This window comes from Megascapheus bottae, chromosome 6 (genome assembly GCF_031878675.1).
Source record: "Megascapheus bottae isolate mThoBot1 chromosome 6, mThoBot2.hap1, whole genome shotgun sequence".
NCBI lineage: Eukaryota > Metazoa > Chordata > Mammalia > Rodentia > Geomyidae > Megascapheus > Megascapheus bottae.
Window position 1 is genome coordinate 48,691,475 of NC_143514.1, and position 19,474 is coordinate 48,710,948.

At 52.0% G+C, this 19,474-nt stretch overlaps 1 pseudogene; it reads right to left on the minus strand.

The window, feature by feature from the left end:
- Positions 1-3,033: 3,033 nt before the first annotated feature.
- LOC150061769 (proprotein convertase subtilisin/kexin type 9-like) lies at positions 3,034-14,682 on the minus strand (annotated as a pseudogene).
- Between the last annotated feature and the right edge of the window lie 4,792 nt (positions 14,683-19,474).

The window sequence follows — 19,474 nt, forward strand, 5'->3', positions numbered from 1 at the left end:
ACTTCACATAGTACATTAAGAACAACAATCACAAAGATAAACCTCTTGTTTCCATATCCTGGAGTTCATTTCCTTTAGCGTCATCCTATATGGCCATATGGACATAGCTTTTGAGCTACTATGATCCTCTGCAGAAAAATCCTAGACGTATAGTAATTGTTACAAATGAGGGAAACAATGGAGCCTATGTTCCTTTGGGTCTGGATTACTTCACTTAATATATTTTTCCAAATTTTTCCATTTCCTTACGAATGGGGCAATATCATTCTTTCTGATGGCAGCATAGAATTCCATTGTGTGTATATATACACGTCTTCTTGATCCATTCATCTACTGGGCGGCATCTGGGTTAGTTCCATATCTTAACTATGATGAATAATGTTGCAATGAACATGATTGTGCTGGTAGGTATAATATGGCCTTGTTTCTGGGCATTTGGATAAATGCCCAGGAATATGATTGCTGTGTCATAGGGGAACTCTAAGCTTAGTCTTTTGAGGAACAGGAACCACTACACTTCTTTCCAGAATGGTTAAACAAGTTTATACTCCCATCAACAGTGTAGTATGTGCTCCATTAATTCTATAGGGAGGCCTAGGAGAACAATGTTTCTCCAAACTGGATGGTACTCATGACCCATGAAATGACTTAACTCCAGCCTGAAATGAGTTTTATCAGGGGTCCAGCGCAAGCAGTAGATAATTGTAGGGACTGTACTGAACAAAGCCCTCTCAAACTCTGGTCACCTGGAGTCGCCCCAAAGCCAGAAACTGTCCTTTCCCCATCTGGAAAGATCCTAATTCACATAGCTCTAGATCTGGTGCAGAAATCTGAATGAGAGTGCCACCTAATGGCCAAAAGTGATCACTGCAGGCTGAAACAAGACATTTTGGAAAAGTTAGGTTCATTCATGCTTAGTCCTTGTTCTTCCTGGGGTCTTGCTGACCTGGCAGATGCCAACCCCATGGGGAGGCGTGGGGGGTGAGGGGGTGCTTGTGCTGCAGTGTAACACAAACAGCACCTCAATGGCAGTGTGATCGTTGGAAAGCCAGTCATATGCCATGGTTAGTTTCAAGTCAAGAACCACAATCACAGGCACCCTGAGTCCTTAGATGGATGGGATGGGAGACAGGCTGGGAACTTGGGCTCAGGGGTCAGCTGATCCTAGGATGACTCACCACAATTGTGTGTGGGTTTTGGGGGCTACAGACAATATTTACTGCACTCCTGTAAGATGAGGAACAGGAGAGGGTTCCTGGTCTCCCTACCAGTCCCAGCTGAGGCAAGGACTTCCTCCATCACTCAAACACAAGTACAAAATAAAAATGGCAAAAACTCTAGAATAAATATCAAGTCACAAAAGCAAAACATGTCAAAAATACTGCTTGCTATCAAAAGACAACAGAGACGTGGGTGAGGATGGCTCACACCTCTAATGCTAGCTAATCAGGAGCTGAGATCTGAGGATGCCATTCCAACCCAGGCAGGAAAATCTCCCTGATCTCTAGTAAATTACTCAAAAAGCTAGAAGTAGAGCTGTAGCTCAAAGGGTAAACTGCTATTCTTTTTTTTGCCACTCCTGGGCTTGAGCTCAGGGCCTGAGCACTGTCCTTGGACTTTCTCAAGGTTAGAGCTCTACCACTTGAGCCTCAGCACCACTTCTGGCTTTTTTTTATGTATGTGGTACCAAGGAATTGAACCCGAGTCTTCGTGCATGCTAGTCAAGCACTTTAACCACTAGGCCAAACTCCCAGTCCAAAGTTTTTTGTTTTTGTTTTTGTTTTTTTTGTGGGTCATGAGGCTTGAACTCTGGGCCTGGGCACTGACCCTGAGCTCTTCAACTCAAGGCTATCACCCTACCCCTGGAGCCACAGCCCCACTTCCTAGATGCTATTCTTGAGCAACCAAAGCTCAGGAACAGTGCTCAGGCCCTGAGTTCAAGCCCCAGAAATGGCACACGGAGGCACACAGATCAAGGGATGAACAGGCGTTAGTTTATTTTGATATTTATTCACATGTGGGCAGTCGATCCTTCCGCGTGCCACCTCACCCCTCAGGTGTCCACCCACCCCCATGAGTGAGACCCCCACAGGAGAAGGCCCATGCTCCAGGGAGCAGCCCTAGACCAAGCAGGCCAGGCTCTGGCTGCCTTCACATCCTGTTCCCTGCAGAAATAAGGTGACAACCTGGCACCTCCCTTTCTGTCACCTCACTTCCAGGCTGTGTGCTTGGCAGGCCCTCCCCTCTCTGGCCCTGTTTCTTCCTGCATAAAGTATGGGTGCCAGTGCACATGGTGAAGGGCAGAAGGGGGATGGGGAGAACTAGAGATGGGGTGTGATGTGTTTCCCTCTACTGCAGGTGTCCCCGTCAGGGACATTGCTGTAGGTGGAGCAGAGTGAGGACAGCAGGGAGAAACTGAGGCCTGGTCCTATAGTCACATGTTTGTGCTAGCTGGGCTGGATCTCTCCATCAGTAAGTCCAAAGGAGCTTCTACACAGTGAGAAGACCATGAGGGGCCCCAGCACGAGTCACCCTCACTTGTTCCTGCTAACACTGGTCCCTTTCAGCCCAGGGGCTGCCCCCAGACTTGAGTTAACTCCTGGAGGCAAATGTTTATGAAAGGTGACTCTGCCTTCAAGTCTGAGAGCTGGGCTTCCAGGAACCACCTCTGCTTTGAAAACTACCCTTCCCTGCTTCTTTTTTTTTTTTTGCCAGTCCTGTGCTTGAGCTCAAGGCCTGAGCACTGTCCTTGGACTTTCTCAAGGATAGAGCTCTACCACTTGAGCCTCAGCACCACTTCTGGTTTTTTTCTATATGTGGTACCAAGGAATCGAACCTGGGTCTTCATGCATGCTAGGCAAGCACTTTAACCACTAGGCCAAACTCCCACCCTCCCCCCTTCCCTGCTTCTAATGGGAGCATCTTTCTGTACCTCGGCCACCAAGGATCACACAAGGTAAGATCAAGTTCTCTCAGTCCAAGAGTTCCCCCCTGGTCAGCACCACTAAACAAGTTGCAGTCTCTCCATGCACTCTACATCGGGCCTGAGGGCTGGATCTGGCAGCAGGTGGCAGTGACTATTACGAATGCCTTCCTGGTCTTTCCTGGATTGTCAGCTCCCTGGTGCCTCACCACACACGTGTTGTCCACAGGGAAGGCTCCAAGGGTGACAGAGGTCTCCGGATGGGCACTGCAGCTGGTCAGGGTCCAGCCTGCATCACAGGTCACAGTGACCTGCCAGAATCCAGGGAGGACAAGTAAGTCCAGGCCCAGCATGCAGGGTCAGGTCCCTAAGTCACCTGCTGCTCTGTCTCTCCCAGCAACCCACAGTGAGGACCAACGTATGGACACCCAGCTCAGCTCTGCACCTCTACTCCAAAGGGGCCACGTCCAGCACTGCCCATCACTCCCTCATGGTGCTTCAGGCCCAGCCTTCCAGAGCACGGGGGCCCAGACAGACAGCTAAGCAAACCAAAGTCCTTCCCACTTCCCACTTCCCAAGAAGCCCCACCTCCCACAGCCTTCCCCACCCAGAAATGGCAACTCTACTCCCCAGTGGCTACACAAGGCTTGCAAGAGCCCAACCAGAGACCCCACTTTCAGTTCCTAACCCCTCCCACCTTTCAGCCTCCAGGACTACAAGTCTGACCCACCCTCCTTCTTACTCATGTGTTCCATGTTTCCTTAGGAAACTCCCAGTAGGTCTGTTAAATGCCGAAGTGTTCCTTCGTGTGTGTGTGTGTGTGTGTGTGTGTGTGTGTACCCCAATACTCATATCTCAGCCTCCTGAATAGTGAGGAATACAGATGCGAGCCACAAACTCCTGGGTTACTTTTCTTTCCTAAGGTAATACTGGAGTTTGAACTCAGGAGTGCTAAGGAGACACTCGATCACAACTTTGGCCTCTTTTGCATTAGTTTTTTTTTAGATAGGAGCTCACTTTTTTTTTTTTTTGCCCAGGTGGGCATCAAACTGAGATCCTCCTTCTTCCTTATCGGTAGCAGGTGCAACCGACAAGCATTACATTACTGTGTCTAGCCTCAGCACTGCATTTCTTTTTCCTTTTTTTTTTTTGCTGGTCTTGGGCTTGAGCACTGTCCTTGGATTTTCTCCAGGCTAGAGCTCTACTACTTGAGCCACAGCACCACTTCTGACTTTTTTTTTCTATTTGTGTGGTACCGAGGAATCGAACCCGCGTCTTCATGCATGCTAGGCATGCACTCTACCATTAGGCCAAACTCCCGGCCAGCATTGCATTTCTTTATAGCGTATTTATGTTATTCTATCCTCAAAGGGGGACAGAGACCCTGGAGAGTAAACATTTTCAAACTGGGAAGAAACAAATTTAATCCCACCACGAACACACACACACACACACACACACACACACACACACACACACACACACACACACTGCATACAACAACACACAGGCTCAGGTCCTCCTCCCCTGTCCACTGACCCCCCCCCCCAAGAGGATGCAGATCTCAGCCATCTCCACACCACCTCCCACAACCCCAGCCCTTCACCTTCTCCGAGGGACTTAAAGTCCTGAACGTCTTCGGTTTGCACTGCAAGCCGGGAGCGTGGCAGCAGGAAGCATGGACACTGGCCTCCAGGTGCCCCACGCACCGTCTAGATAGATTAGGACCTGGGGTCCATGGAGTATTCGGGGAGTCACCAAGGCTGTCTAATCCCCAATGGGAACTGCAACCTGGGGCAGAGGAAAATAAGCTCAGATACAAAATGTGGGAGACCCTCTGTCTTTGTTTTCTCTATCACACTCCTTTTTCTTTAGAGTCCAAAACCAGGGAAACCCTGGAGCAGCTGTGAGTAAAAGAGATGTTGTTCTGAGCAGCAGGACTTCGGGCTGAGCTCTATAGCTGACCTGACTTGTAGGAACTTGGGAGAGCAGGTCATCAACTCTGAGCCATAATTTCTTGGGAACACATGGTTTCATCTCCTACAAAGAAGATGAGTCATGGAGCAGGGCTCCCAAGACTAAGATTTTCAACCACTGCTCACCACAAACCCCCTCCTCACCACAATTTTAGCTGCAAATAGAACTTGGCTGCACTGTGAGTGCCTGTGACTCTGCTGGCTTTGTCAATGGCCAGCCTTCCTTCCAGGCCAAGAACCACATTGAGCTCTTGTTCTGGACAAAACTCCAGCCACTGGGATCATCTGACTGCTACTAATCTAGTAAGATTTTAACCCTACCTAACCCTTCCTATTCCAGAATCTTCAGACCGTCCAATATTTAGCTTGCCAAGAATCATCTCCTGAGCTGATGATTCAAGATCATTCCCACAGCCCCCAAGCCCTCCCTGGCACCAAGCTCCATCTGAACATGGCTCTTGCCCAAGAACCACAGTTCCTAGCTCCTAAGTGTGGCCCTCACCCATGACTTCAGCCATATTCCTGGCCACCAGAATGCATAGTGTCCCAGGCTAAGAGCTGAACATTCATGATGAGGAAACTAAGGCACAGGATTGATAAGGAACTTGCTAGCTACTGAGTGGCAGATTGGATTCAAGCCAACCTGTGCTCCAATCCTGACAGAACTGACATGTGGCTCCTCACCCACACAGCTGGTAAAGAGCTCCCAGTGCCCAAGACAGAGCCTAACTGTCACCCCTGTCATCACCACCACTGAAGCAGGGAAGGCAGACAGAAATGAAGCCACCTGCCCAAGGCCACACAGCATGCAAGCTGCAGATGTGATGCTCACACTCATGGGGACCAAGTGTGGGGGACAGATCTCCTGTGCACCAGGAGACAGGGTGTCCTGCTCACCCTGGCAGGACCAGCCCTACCTGTGAGGACTTGGTCAGGATCCGGGCAGTGGCTGTAGGTCTTCAGCCCCTCCAAGGCTGGAGGAGCTGTGTGGACGCTGCAGGTGGCTCTGGGGAGCAGGCAGCATCTGGCCACCGCATAAACTTGGCTATCTCCAAATGCCAGGCAAACGCGTCTGTTTCCTAGGATCTGGGAGACAAAGAGAGAAATGGGAACTTGTTGTAAAGGGGTTCTGGAGGCTGGGGAATCTGGTGTTAGAGGGACCCAGTCTGCAAGTTCTGGTTCCTGAGCCCTCAGCACTGCTTAGCAGCACCCCAAGTCACCCTGCCCTGCCATGGGCCTCTCAGATAGGAGTGTCCCCCACACTGACAATGGCTTCCAAGTGGAGACAAGGGGGCCTGAGACACCAGCTCAGGGTCTGGGGGCTCCCTGGTCCACCAGGCCTCTCCTGAGAAACCTCCCCAGCATTGACTTGTACACACAAATGCCCACTCACCTTTGTCCTCCTGGCCCTCTACCCCTCCCAGGGCCACCCAGACTCTGGGAACCCCATCAGCTGCTTCTGCAGCTTCGAGATTCCCAACTCACAGAGCCTCTGTCATCCCAACTTGAGAGATCTGGCTGTTAAGATTTTGGGGGATGAGGAAGAATGGGGAGTGCCAAGTACTGGGACTTGAACTCAGGACCTAGGTGCTGTTCTTTAGCTTTATCCCTCAAGGTTGGAATTCTAGCACTAGAGCTGCAGCTTCCATTCTAGCTTCATTGGAGATGAGAATTACATGAATTTCCCTGCCTGGGCTGGCTTTGAACCATGGTCCTCAGATCTCAGCCTCCCAAGTTTTCAGGATGACAGGTATGAGCCAACAGCATCCAGCTTAAAGATGATGTTAGGTAAGGCAGACAGCCACCTCTGTCCTTTCCCTCCTGTGCCCATGAGTGAGCTGTCTGTCCTGAGTCCCCCACGAGCACCTGACCTTGCCCTGTCCTTTAAAGTTTGGAGGGGTTAGAACCCAGAGGACAGAGGACTGGACACAGAGTGGTGCAGCTCACCCCTATGTGCTCCCCGTGCCGTGTTCCATTCTGGGAGAAACTGGAGCACCCCAGCAGCTCCTCCTCTGGGTCACAGTAAGCCTCAGCAGGATCTGCCAATGTGACACTCCAGGGTGCTGACCACACCGTCCTGCACAACAGCTGCCCACCTGCAACAAGGCCGTGAGGTGAGTAAAGGAGGCTCTGAGGACGCAGGACGCACAGACACTTCAGAGCAAACTTAAGTCTGACATGAGGGAGAGGTGCTTTGATATCACATGAAACAGTTAAAACGTCAATATTGTTGGCCATACAAGAAATGCAAATCAAAACAACTTTGAGATTACACCTTACTCCAGTGAGAAAGGCCAATATCAAAAAATCTAATAACAACAGATACTGGTAGGGATGTGGCCAGGAAGGATTGCTACTACACTGTTGGTGGGCATGTAAACTCCTTCAACCACTCTGCACAGCAGTATGGTGATTCCTCAAAAGAGTAAACATAGAGCTCCCATATGACCCACCAATTCCACTACTTGGCATTTATCCAAATGTCCAGAAACAAAGACACACTAAAGCCACTAGCACAATGATGCTCAGTGCAGCATTATTTATCATAGCGAAGATACGGAAACAATCCAGATGCCCCTCAGTAGATGAATAGATCAAGAAAATGGGTACTTATACACAATGGAATTTTATGGAGCCATCAGAAAGAATGACCTCACCCCATTCATAAGGAAATAGAAAGACTTGGAAAAAATCATATTAAGTGACATAAGCCAGACACCAAAGGAGCATAGGCTCTATGGTTTACCCCATTTGTAATAATTAGTACATATCTAAGATTCTCCTAACAGAGGACCACAATAGCTCAAAAGCTGTGTACGTAAGGTCATACAGGATGAGACTAAACGAAATGAACTCTAGGTTAACAAAACAAGAGGGTTATCTTTGTGATTGCTGTTCTTAATGTACTACGTGAAGTTATTTCTCGTCTCCCTTTTTTTCCACTTATGGTAAATCTCATGAGGTTACTGTATCTGAATTTGTATACTGGCATACTGCATACACATTTATTGGCTCATTTGAAATAGGGAAGGGAAGGGGGAAAACAAGATGACTGGGAAGAGTAGAGGGGAGAGAAAGGGGGACAAAAACATGAGAAGGGGTATCAAGTTTCGAGAAATAATGTGCCCACCACCTGACAAATATAACTGCAACCCCTCTATACATTATCCTGACAATAATATACAATAAAATAAAATAAATAAAAAATAAAACACTAAAAAACCCTTCAGTGTTGTAACCATTACCCTTCTGTAGTCCTTCTGTAGACCTGGTTGTGTCTTGTTACAATTACACACCCCAGGCTGCCCTCTGTCTACCCACCTGCCCAGCTCACCTGTTTCCTGGGTGCTGGCAGGCAGCGCGGCCACCAGGTTGGGGGTCATTAATCGCTCCTCCTCGGGGAACCAGGTGTCATTGATAGCGTTTCTGATGGAGTAGTGGATCAGCCTCTGCCTCAGCTCAGCCACAGTGAGGTTTGGCTGGGCCGTGAGCATCAGGGCTGCGATGCCTGGTGGGGGAGGGAGAGGTCACACAAGGGGATGGCCTGGCCCTCTGTCCTATCTGGGACTTCTTTTAGGACACGAATGCACACACGTGCACACATCACCTCCTTTTCCCCAAATGAAGCTACTTGCAAGTCCTTGCTTAGGGAAAGCTAGAAGGGAAGGCATCTTGTTTTTCTTCCTCTAGGCCAGGTATTTGCCATTATATTCACTAGATGAGCTCCTATTTGTCTATCCAACCCCAGGGATGCCCATCTGGTCCTCCTGCACAGAGCCTGGCATATGGAGGATCTGGCCAAAGGGGCTGCTGGAATCCTGGTGGCCCAGAGAATGGCCTGGTGACTCACCAGCCACATGGGCAGCCGCCTGTGAAGTTCCACTCTTCCTTACATAGCAAACGTTACAGTCTTTGGCAGCACTGACAATATGTTTCCCAGGGGCAAAGATGTCCACACAGGAGCCATAGTTGGTCCCCAGAGATCCCTGGGTGACAGGCTGGTCCTGGGAATCGACAGCTCCAACAGTAATGACCTGGAATGTGGCAGAAAAATAGTTGAGGAAAAGGCTGGTGGAGAAGACTGATAAACTACTACAATACCTGTGTTAGTCCCCGGCCAATGTCCCCTCCTGAGGAAAATCTAGCTCTTGGACACAGCTGATACTTATTCTGCCCCAGGGCTCCCATAGGAGGCAGACAGAGCTCCCAGACAACATGCAGATTGCAGATAGTAGGAGACAAACAGTAAAGAGACAATGTGATTATCCAGAAACCAGATAGAAGCCTGGCACTGGTGGCTCACACATGTAATCTTAGCTACTCAGAAGGCTGAGATGTGAGGATCAAAGTTCAAAGTCAGCCTGGACACAAAAGTCTGTGAGACTCTTATCTTCAATTAACTACCAGAAAATTGGGCCTGGGCGCTGTCCCTGAGCTTTTCAACTCCACTACTAAGCCACAGTACCACTTCCAGAGTTCAAACCCCACAATCAACCAAAAGGAAGAAGAAGAAGAGGGAAAAGGAGAGGAAGGAGGAGGGGAGAAGGAGGAGGAGGAGGTAGCGGCAGCAGCCATATTGCTGTGGGGAAACTCAAACAGCCAGGCTGCTACAGATGTTTTTAAGTTTGGCATCTCTGGAAGATCCCCTTGGGCTAGAGTCTGAATTTTTGTGCACGGGGGGAGGGAGAAGGGAAGGGGGTGGCAACACTGCCCATTTCCCTCTACACGTCCCCCTCCTTCTAGGACCCAGAAGTTTTGGAAGTAGGAAACATATCCTCCCTTTGGTAGTGCCAGGCCCAGACCAGAGCCACGCAAAGCAGCAGCTCTGCAAATGTCAATCAAAAGACAAAGGATGGCACTGCTGGAGGATTTGCAGGATTGGCATGGTTTGTGGAAGGGGCTTTGAAGAGGAGGCAGAGGTAGCTTCACTCCTTTTCTCATTGGGGGTGGAGGCACTGGGCCTCAGACAACCTGCAAGGCTGGACCTGTGCCAGAATCCCTGCTGGCACCTACCTCAGGAGACGACGCCGGGGAGTAGGCACAGGCATTGCTCTGAAAGTTTCCTGCAGCAGCCACCAGCACTGCTCCAGCCCTTGCCAGGCGCTTGCAGGCGTTGTTGAGGCTCTGACTGTACCCACTCACCAGGGGCAGCAGCACCACCATCCTCTTGGACGGCTAGGAGACCAGCTTTTTCCAAATAAACTCCAAGCCTGAGAGAACGAAGCCAAGATGACTGCCTGGAGAGGGACACATGGCCTTCCTCCAGCCCCTTCCCTCTGAACAGCAGCGATGGTTCAGTCTTGTCAACTGGATGACGGGGTCAGTATGGCTGCTGGGGTCTGCCACTCACCCATGAGGACACTGCTGACAGAGCCCTTCCCTTGGCAGTTGAGCACACGCAGGCTGTGTATGCTGATGTCCTTGGCCACGCCAACACTCTGGCCGCTGACCAGCGCTGCCAGGTGGGTGCCATGGCTTTCACAATTGTCCTCCTGCTCAACCAACACAAGAACCAGATGAGAAAGCCACCCACCCCATGATTTCCTAACATGCCCCTAATGGATTGACAAGCCCTCCCTTCGTCCCCTTCAACTGAGGACTAGGGATGGACAGCGATGGCTCAGGAGTGAGGCTATAGAGCTCTACATCTGGTCCTCACCCACCTCCAAGATGGGGTTGGGGAAGGGCAGCTCACTTGTGTCCCGGGTGTGCCGGGGCTCAGCCACTCCTCCTCCAGCACACTGTCAAAGTTAGAGCTGATGATCCTGTCCTTGATTTCCAGGTGATTCGTCTGGATACTAGAGCCCAAGAGATACACCTCCACACGGCTGTCCTTGTCTTCCAAGGTGACATTTATGTTAGAGGAAAAAGAGGAGAATCAGGAAGGTGATGTTATATGTGGCTTATGCTCTTTGTTGACACTGTTGTAAGGTCTGTAGAGAAACTGTATTTCCCAAAAGAGATAGGGAGCTGTCCAAAGCCATGTAGCTTCTGGAGGGGAGAGAGAGAGAGAGAGAGAGAGAGAGAGAGAGAGAGAGAGAGAGAGAGAGAGAGAGAGAGAGAGAGAGAGAGAGAGAGAGAGAGAGAGAGAGAGAATATCAGGAAACTCCCCCAATAACATGCTGCCTGTTACAAAGTCTTGGTATCAACTGCAATGTCCAGCTCCACCTTAGCTCTGTCATAGGCTGAGAGCAAACCTGGAGGCAGGGCCCCAGGTACCCACTCCCACTACTGGTCCTTTTGAGGCAGGGTTACAGCAGCACAATCTTTATGGTTGCCCTGATGACCAACTAGAACTGCAGTTCTGGAAACCAGAAATTCAAGATCAAGAGAGCAGCCATGCCACACTCCTTGTGAAGGTCCAGGAGAAGAAGGCTCACTGCCCTGTCCTCCTTCTTCTGGTGGCTGCTGGCTTTCCTTGGCTTGTGGCCACCTCACTCCAAGTTCTGCCTGTGTCCACATAACCTCCTCCTCCTCCTCCTCCCATTTCCATTCTCTTACAAGGTTGGGTTTGAGGAACACAAGCAGGCTTGTCAGCTGTGCTGTGTGGCCATTCATTCCATGAAGGAAGGGACAGTGCTGTGCCTGCCCAGGCTGCTTTGTACCCATCCATGTGACACCTGCTCTGCCCTGTCCCACTGCAGCAGCTCCTAAGGGTCTCCTCCAGCCAAGCCCTTGAGAAGACTCTAGTACGGGCTCCCCAGCCCTGTCCCCACCCCTCCAGGGAGAGACAAGTCCATCATGGGAATCCAAGGGGGCAGGAATAGACTATCTACTTTGAACCTGCAGGATTGCTACTCACCAGGGACCCCAGAAAAGACATGCCACATCTTTTTAGGCCTATGTGGAGGCTAGAGCTGTGGCTCAAGTGGTAACCCAAGAAGTGTGAGGCCCTAGATTCAAATCCCACTACCACCACCAACCCTTATCTGGAAAACACATCTTTGATTCAGTCAGGATGAACCAGTGGGGCCTTAAATCCAATACAGAGTCGCCTCACTCAAGAATGAAGAGAGAATCTGAGCACAGTGACTCACATCTGTAATCCTTGCTATGTATGAGTCAGAGAATAGGTAGATCAAGTCCAGCCCAGGGAAAAAGAGAAAGGGTTGAGCTCACCCCCAGTTCTCAGGCCCAGCAGTACATCATCCCCAGATCAGCACAGGCTCATCCAACACTACAAGGTGGAGCCAGAACCTCTGATCCTCACAAAGCTGGTGCCCTTACTGTCTTTGCCCCTCAAGGTACCTGTGACGCCCCACCAGACATAGACATTTTCCTGGTCTCCTCCTCTGCCTCCCTCTGAAAGGCAGAGGAAAACATGGGCAGAGAGTCTTGGAGGCAGGTGGAGACCAGAGACCCACATATGGGAATCTCTGGAGATCTGGTCTTGCTTGGAGGACTAAGCATTATAGAGACCAGCCACAGTCACTCAGCTTCCTCCTGAGGCACATGTGGCCTGCTGGAGAGAAGATGGGAGAAGGCACTATAAAGGTGGTTATTCAGGCACCAGTGGATCATACCTGTAATCCTACCTACTCAGGAAGCTGAGATCTGAGGGCGGCAGTTCAAAACTCAGCTGGGCAGAAAAGTCTGTGAGATTCTTACCTCTAATTAACCAGCAAAAAGCTGGAAGTAGAGCTGTGACTCAAGCGGTAGTGCAGTATCTTTGAGCAGAAAAAAAAACAAAGGGACAGCATGCACGCCCTGAGATCAAGGCCCCAATTTAGAGGAGGAAGAGGAGGAGGAAAAAGAGGAAGAGGCAGATAGAAGAGAAGACCTAAAGCAAATATCCCTGCATTGTGCACAGAGCATCAGGAAGGGCCACAGTCCTAAGTGGGGAGAGGAGAGGGCAGAAAGAAGGGCAGGCCAAGTCCTGGGACAGGAGGAAATGGATGCCATGGTAGCTGTGGTCTTACTGCTGTGGTTGGAGCTCTTCAACTGGTTCCACTCAGGAGAAATCCGACGCATATTCCAGAGGGCGCTGTGAATTGGATTCTGCTGAGGGGAAATCAGATGCGGGCTCCACAAAAGACTTTGTGCAAAGGTGAAGGAGTCCTCCTCGAGGAACTTTGCTTGCCTCAGTCTCTGGAGCTGTGAATGCCAAGGACACCAGATCTCAATTTCCAGAGTCACTTAACCAGCAGTACCTAGCTCTCACCTCCCAGGACCACATATGTGCCCATCATATCCCTGCATCCCCTCCCAAGACACAGAAGACAAAGGATCCTCACTCCTCTCCTAGGTTTGGAGGAGGGGAGCAGGGACCAGTGCTCCCACAACTGGTAGCTGAGCTGCACCTGGGTGGCAGGATTTCTCCTGTCCACATCTCATCTGGAGCCAGGCTGTGCCAGTTCAATGCAGGCTGAACAGTGGAGGAATTCCTTGGGGCCTGGACCCCACGCCCAAATCAGGATGTCAGCACTGCCCTTCCTGTGTGCTCACTGCATTCCTCTGTCTTTTCTGTCCTCAGACCACAGAGCCAGGCCCCCTGGTGGTGCTTTCTGGGTGCTTAGGCAGTGGGGGCAGGAGGCACAAGCAGGGATTTAGGGACAGAGTGTGTGTGTTTGGCTCCCTCCCTGCCCTGGAGCACACCCCACTTCGTACATCACCCTGAGCCATCCCTGACCCTTCTCTCACCTTAGCTGTGGACCAGAGCTAGGAGCCCAGTAGCCCCCTGTGGGGGCTGTGTGATCCCTCTGCACTGAGATCCCCTGTGCTTCAAATGAGGGTGAATGGACCATGTACCACAGGAGAATTGGCTAGGTTAAAGAAAAAGCTGCCCGAGGAGGCTAACATCACTGAGCTAGAGACCCACTGGACTCATAAGTGTCTGCTGTCCTCTGAGTGTGGGGGTGGCGACAGTCCACTCCCTAGCCTGGGAAAGATCCTCCCGAGTGGGCAGCTCACCAGGTCCAGTGGGCCCACGGTGTCTGTCTTCATCAGGATGCCAGGAAAGAGGTCTTTGAAGACATGCAGCACTTCAACCATGAAGCCCTGGCTGGCAGCCTGGGCCTGCAGCTGGTGGACAATACTCTCCATCTCCTGCCCCTGGGATTCCTTGAACACCACCAGGTAGGTGTTGGGCACCTTCCAGGATCTCTGCCCCAAGAGAGCAAATGGAGCATGCGGCTATCTCTATCTACAGATCAAGTTAGAGCCAAAGAGACCCAAGACATCGACTACAGATTGGAGCTGACTCAGTGGTGCTTAAACATCTTCCCAACACACAAAGCCCCGCTGACATCACCCACAAACAGATCCACACACTTCCAAACACAGAGTCCATTCCTAAGGGGAGCTGCAGGTGATCCTCAGTACCAGCATGAGTGTGCAGCCAGCCCTGGCCCCACCGCAGCCATTCCCACAATCCTCTGCCTTGAGCCTCCACCACAAACTTCCAGGATTCCATTCTGCTCTGGCCACCCTAGCTCCCTGCCCCAGCACTACAGTCCCAGCATGGTGCCAAACCACTGGCTTAATGAGCAAAAGGCTCTCTGGGATCTGAGCTTCAGACTTTCCCTGACACCTGAGAAACTGAGGCTGGAGAAGAAAGGGCATCCATATGGGCCCTCACACCCCTGCCTTACATACCTCAGAGCCCCGGTATATGACAGCTGTGGGCCAGCGGTGGTTCTCCCATGGCTGAGCAGGCCCCAACCCCTCTCTGTCTCTGTCCAGCTTCTCTTGGGCTCTGGTCCATGTGGGGATCAACAAAAGCAACAACAATGATAGCAGGGGCAGCAGCACCCACTGCAACCTCCCAGAGCTGTGGGAACCCATGGACGTGGAAGGAGAGTCACCCCTGCACTGATAACCAGATACAGGACCCACAAGGACCAAGCACTGGACTGGACAGGTTAGCTGGACTGTCTGGCTCACTGTGTAGCACCACCAGCAGCACAGCACCTCCAAGTCAAAGGAAACCTAGGGTGCAGAGTGGTGTACACCCAGAACCCAGGACAGTCCCATCTGATTAAATACTAATGGAGCCCACCTCCTCCACACATGTCCCCAGGCTGAACTGGAGGGAGTCTCCATGTCTGTGTTCTGCATTTCTGACATAGGATGAACAGGGATCAGGCAGCCCTCTCCCCTCTCCGTGTTCACGTGCATCTTTGTCAGGACATTTCTGCTTTCCTGAAGCATCTAGCCCCGCCAGAGGGTCACACTGAACTGGGGTCAACTCCTGGTTTAACAGATGGAAAAATTAAGGCCAGAAAGAGAACTATCTTATCAACAACATGAGGCTAGAGGCAAAGCAGATGTGCTGTTTTCTGAACAGTTCTTGGGAGCCCAAAGAGACAGGGGGGCGGTTACATTGGTATCTTCCCCCAGAAGCCTCAGGCTCTTTCATGGGCTAATGGAGCTGGAAGAGGCTGGAGGAGGGGCCTTGGCTTGGGGCATGAGTGCCCAGGTCCACAAAGGGCTGGCAAGTAGGAAAAGCTGCCTGCATATCTGTCAGAGATCTGCCTGCCTTCTGAGTGTATGGACTTGATAGAAGAGGAAGCCTGATGGGGTCACCTTCTTGTGCACAGAAAGCCAGAGCTTGATAGGCTCATTTAATGACTGATTAGAGTAATGATGAACTGAGTGTCAAGCACTGTGCCTGCTGGGTTACAGTGGTGAAGAGAAGGTGATGGGCAGTCGGGGAGTGTGGAGATGGTGGCAGCTGGACACCAGTGCTGCGGGAGGGGACAAACATTGTGGGCAGGGAAGGGAGAGCTGGGCTTGGGCAGTGTGAAAAGCTCCATGGGTTGTGAGGACACGGTAGTCTGGACCCAGCAGGAAGCAATAGGAAGGGCAACGTGGGTCACTTCTAGCAAGGTTTGATCCCCTTGGGAACAGTGGTGTGTGACACCAAGTCTCTGGAGAAGAGACTCAACCCAGACAGACAAGGGCAGACACGGGGGAGTGCACCTGGGCAGGGCCTCTCAGGTGCAGAGGCTGAACCCCCAGGGCCTGTGGTGAGGACTTACCCTGGCCTGCTGGATGCCCCATGGGAGGCAGTGGTCACAGGCAGGGGTAATGTGATGAGTGGCAAGGACATCGGAGAGCATGAGCTGGGAGAGGCAGTCCTCAGCATGAGGAGCAATGCTACATGTTCCTTGGTACTCAGCACAGGGAGCCAGAGAGCCATGAGGAAGTGCGTGTGCAGAGAGGGAGCTGAGGATGGGGGCTGCTAGTCAAGGACCAGGAGCGCCAGTGCTCAGAGGAGCTGCAGGAAGGGATGAGGAACAGAGGGACAGGCCAAATGCTTCTTTCTCCCCGAGAAATTCTCCAGACTCTGGGGAGCAGTGGCAGTGGGCAGCTGGACCAGCAGAGGATAGCCAGTGCCAGAGTGAGGCCTGACAGGCAGGCAGGGCAGGGCCCGCAATAGCCTGGGCTGCACCTGCTCCAGCCTCCCCTCCACAGCCCACAGGGAGGTGGTGAGAGAGGCAAAGCACACAGGAAAGGCAGGTTAGGTGTGCTGGGAGCCCAGACAGAGGGAGGGTGGGTCGCTGTAGCCTTGCTGGAGGAGGCAGCTCAAAGGTGTGGTCCAGGTGTAACAGGCAGCACATCCAGAGCACAGCAGGATCCACTTAGATAGGTGGGGAGGTGATTTTAATGTTTGAGGCCAGGACAAGGCAGAGCACTTCCTGGGGGTGGGGGGATTCTGGACCATTCTGAACAGAAGAGGGTCTTGACTAGCTTTCTGCCATACACATGCACTTATTCATACTCATGCATGATTTTCTCTAAGCCCAAAGAAGTTCTGTGTCCTCCACCTGCTTCTCTCTTCTCCTCTCATTCCCAAAAGCTTCTTGCAGGCACTTTTAGGGAGGAGATGGAGCCAGGACCTCCTCTTTCCTTTCCCTGCTCACCTCTGAGCCTGTCCAAAATTCAAGTGAACACAACATCCACCTGTGACTCATGGACAGTAGGTGGCAGCAGTGAGGAAGGCCGATAGAGGCCGCTCCCCGGGGCAACCCCCACACCTGAGGAGAGAACGGGATTAGAAGAACCTGCAGCAATGGAACTCACTAGATACTATGTTGAAAATGAGTGGGAAAGAAGGGAACGCTTGGAGAGAGGAAGGGGTGACAAGGTCCAAAAGGAAAGGTATTCTGCCTCATTTATATAACCAGAACCCCTGTTTAAAGCATTTCAAATAAAAGGAATAAAAAAATAAATACAAATAACAGAGAGAGAGAGAGAGAGAGAGAGAGAGAGAGAGAGAGAGAGAGAGAGAGAGAGAGAGAGAGAGAGAGAGAGAAGCAACTGAACCAGTATGGAGGTTTTCTCCGAGCTTCTGAGAAGAGCAGAACCCACAAGGGGCAGGGGGAGGAAGAGAGGGGACAGCCACACTGCGAGTGGGGTGGCCCTGGACCACCAGCTGAGCCACCTCCTCCTGCTGTGTGTGGCACATCATCAAGGCTGCCTGGCACCAAGCCACCACCACACCAGCACCAGCCAGGAGAGGCCCAGCTCCCTCCTGGACAGCCAGGTGCCCAGAGGACAGAACCTGCATTTCATAAGCTCCCAGGACACGTGGACGAAGCCCAAGATGATTCGTGCACTGCGGGAGCCTCCCTGTCTGCAGGGCCCAGCTGTCTAGGTCTACCGCGCAGACACCAGGCAGATCACTGCCGAGCCCACGCTGTTCCCACCTCCTACCGTTCTCCTTTCCAATGACTCTACCATATCCTGTGACACTGCAAGGTCACTTCCTCCAGAAAGCCCTCTCTGACACTTCCTCCTGATGTAGACATGGCTGTGTTCTTCTCCCTGTCAACGTCAGTCCCCTCCATGCAGCTGTGGCCAGGGTGGTTTCAGATCCCTGTGCCCACTAGAGAGGCCTCTGTGCTGGCATTGGGGAGCTGGAGGAGGGAACTCCTCTACTGCAGAGGGCTGTGGAGGCAGCACACACAGGCCTTGACACTGAGTTTGAATCCTGGCTGTACAACTTAACTCAGTGTGTCCACCACACGCCTCAGTATCAGTTTACTTACTAGCTACAATACTTCCAAACCCAGTAAAGATGGGTGAAGCAAGGTGAGACAGTAGCTCTGGCAAAGCTTCTGATACCGCGGCACATAGCCTGGGGATGAGGTGCAAGAAAAATGAGCAGTGGGTGGTGCATGGTCAGAAGAGCCCCCCCCCCCAGCCACACAAACACCCAACTGTGTCACCCAGACTGTGGATCCAACCCCCCAAGGGCATGTTCCGGGTTGGCATTAGTGCTGGGGTGGTGGGGGACAGGGAGGAATGTGCCACTCCAGGGCCCAGCTCTTGCCCCGGGCTTGGATATTTCCATCCCTCATCCCCTCCCAGGGAAGGCCACCTGGGGGAGGAGCAGCAGTTGTGAGGTATAGCTGTGTGACCTGAGGTAACTGCCACCCTTGAGCCAGCTGCCTGGCTCTATGCAAGGATGACCCAGTGGTGAGTCCCCCACCAGACAGCAAGATCACAGGTGTCCCTGGAGACATGGAGTGGCAATGGCAGTGCCTCTTATACACATGAGACAGCCAGGGTTTGGGGTTCTCAATGTGCGTGTGAGACAGAGGGAAAAGGGAAGGGGAAAGAGAGAAGATAACTGGGGAGTGGGTCCCTCTGATACCAGGCCATCTAGGCTGGCCTTCCCACTCTGAAGTACAAGCAGAGTTATGGAGAGGGGGCAGGGAAGCACGGTCCCCTCCAGACTCCATCCCTGAATCTGACTCTGAAGTGCCTCTGGTCACTCACCTGCTTGCCTCTGGTGCCCACTTCTCCTCCTGGGCAGGGAGGATCTGCTTCCTATCTGAGGGCAGCAGCCCAGCGTGGTGGTGAGAGGGGGGATCAGTGAGCTGGTGGGTCTCTGGCTCATGGCCACTTGTGCTACAGGACATGTGGGAGCTGTCACAGCAGCCTGGCCCTTTGCTGAGCAGAGATCGGCCTTGCCCGGGGATTGCCCTTCCTTCCTTTACTGGCATTCCTTTATTTTTTATTTTTTATTTTTATTGTAGGGGTAATGTATGGAGGGGTTGCAGTTACATTCACCAGGTAGTAGGTGCATTACTTCTCACACATTGATACCCCTTCTCATGGTTTGTCCCCGTTTCCCTCCCCGCACCCCCTCCCAATGATCCTGTTCTTTACTGGCATTTCTTCTCCTTTTCCCAGGGTCATGTTTGCAGAGACCATGGTTTGTGGTGGAGGAGACTGAAGGCCACTTCCTGTGCACCTGTGTTGACAGCAATACAGGCAGAGCCGCCCATCAGCCCCCATGTGCAGACCCAAGGCCGGTGCTGGCCTGCAGAGAAGCTGCTTGGCTGGCTGTCCTGCTGAGAAGGGGACAGACATGTCCTAGTGGGAGTGAGGACCACCTGCCCTCCTCCCAGACCCAACCTCCACCCGGGACCACCATGCCTGCCTCCCCAGGTTGGGGCGGACAGTGCTGGGGGAGCACCTTTACCCAAGTCACGTGCCACACTGGCGCCTCACTGGTCTCCATGGCGTCACAGGAGGCCGGGGGCAGGCTGCCTCCTGGGACCTAATGATATGCTCCTTTCTGTTCCACGGAATTACTACCATTTTCCGAATGCAAAGTATTATT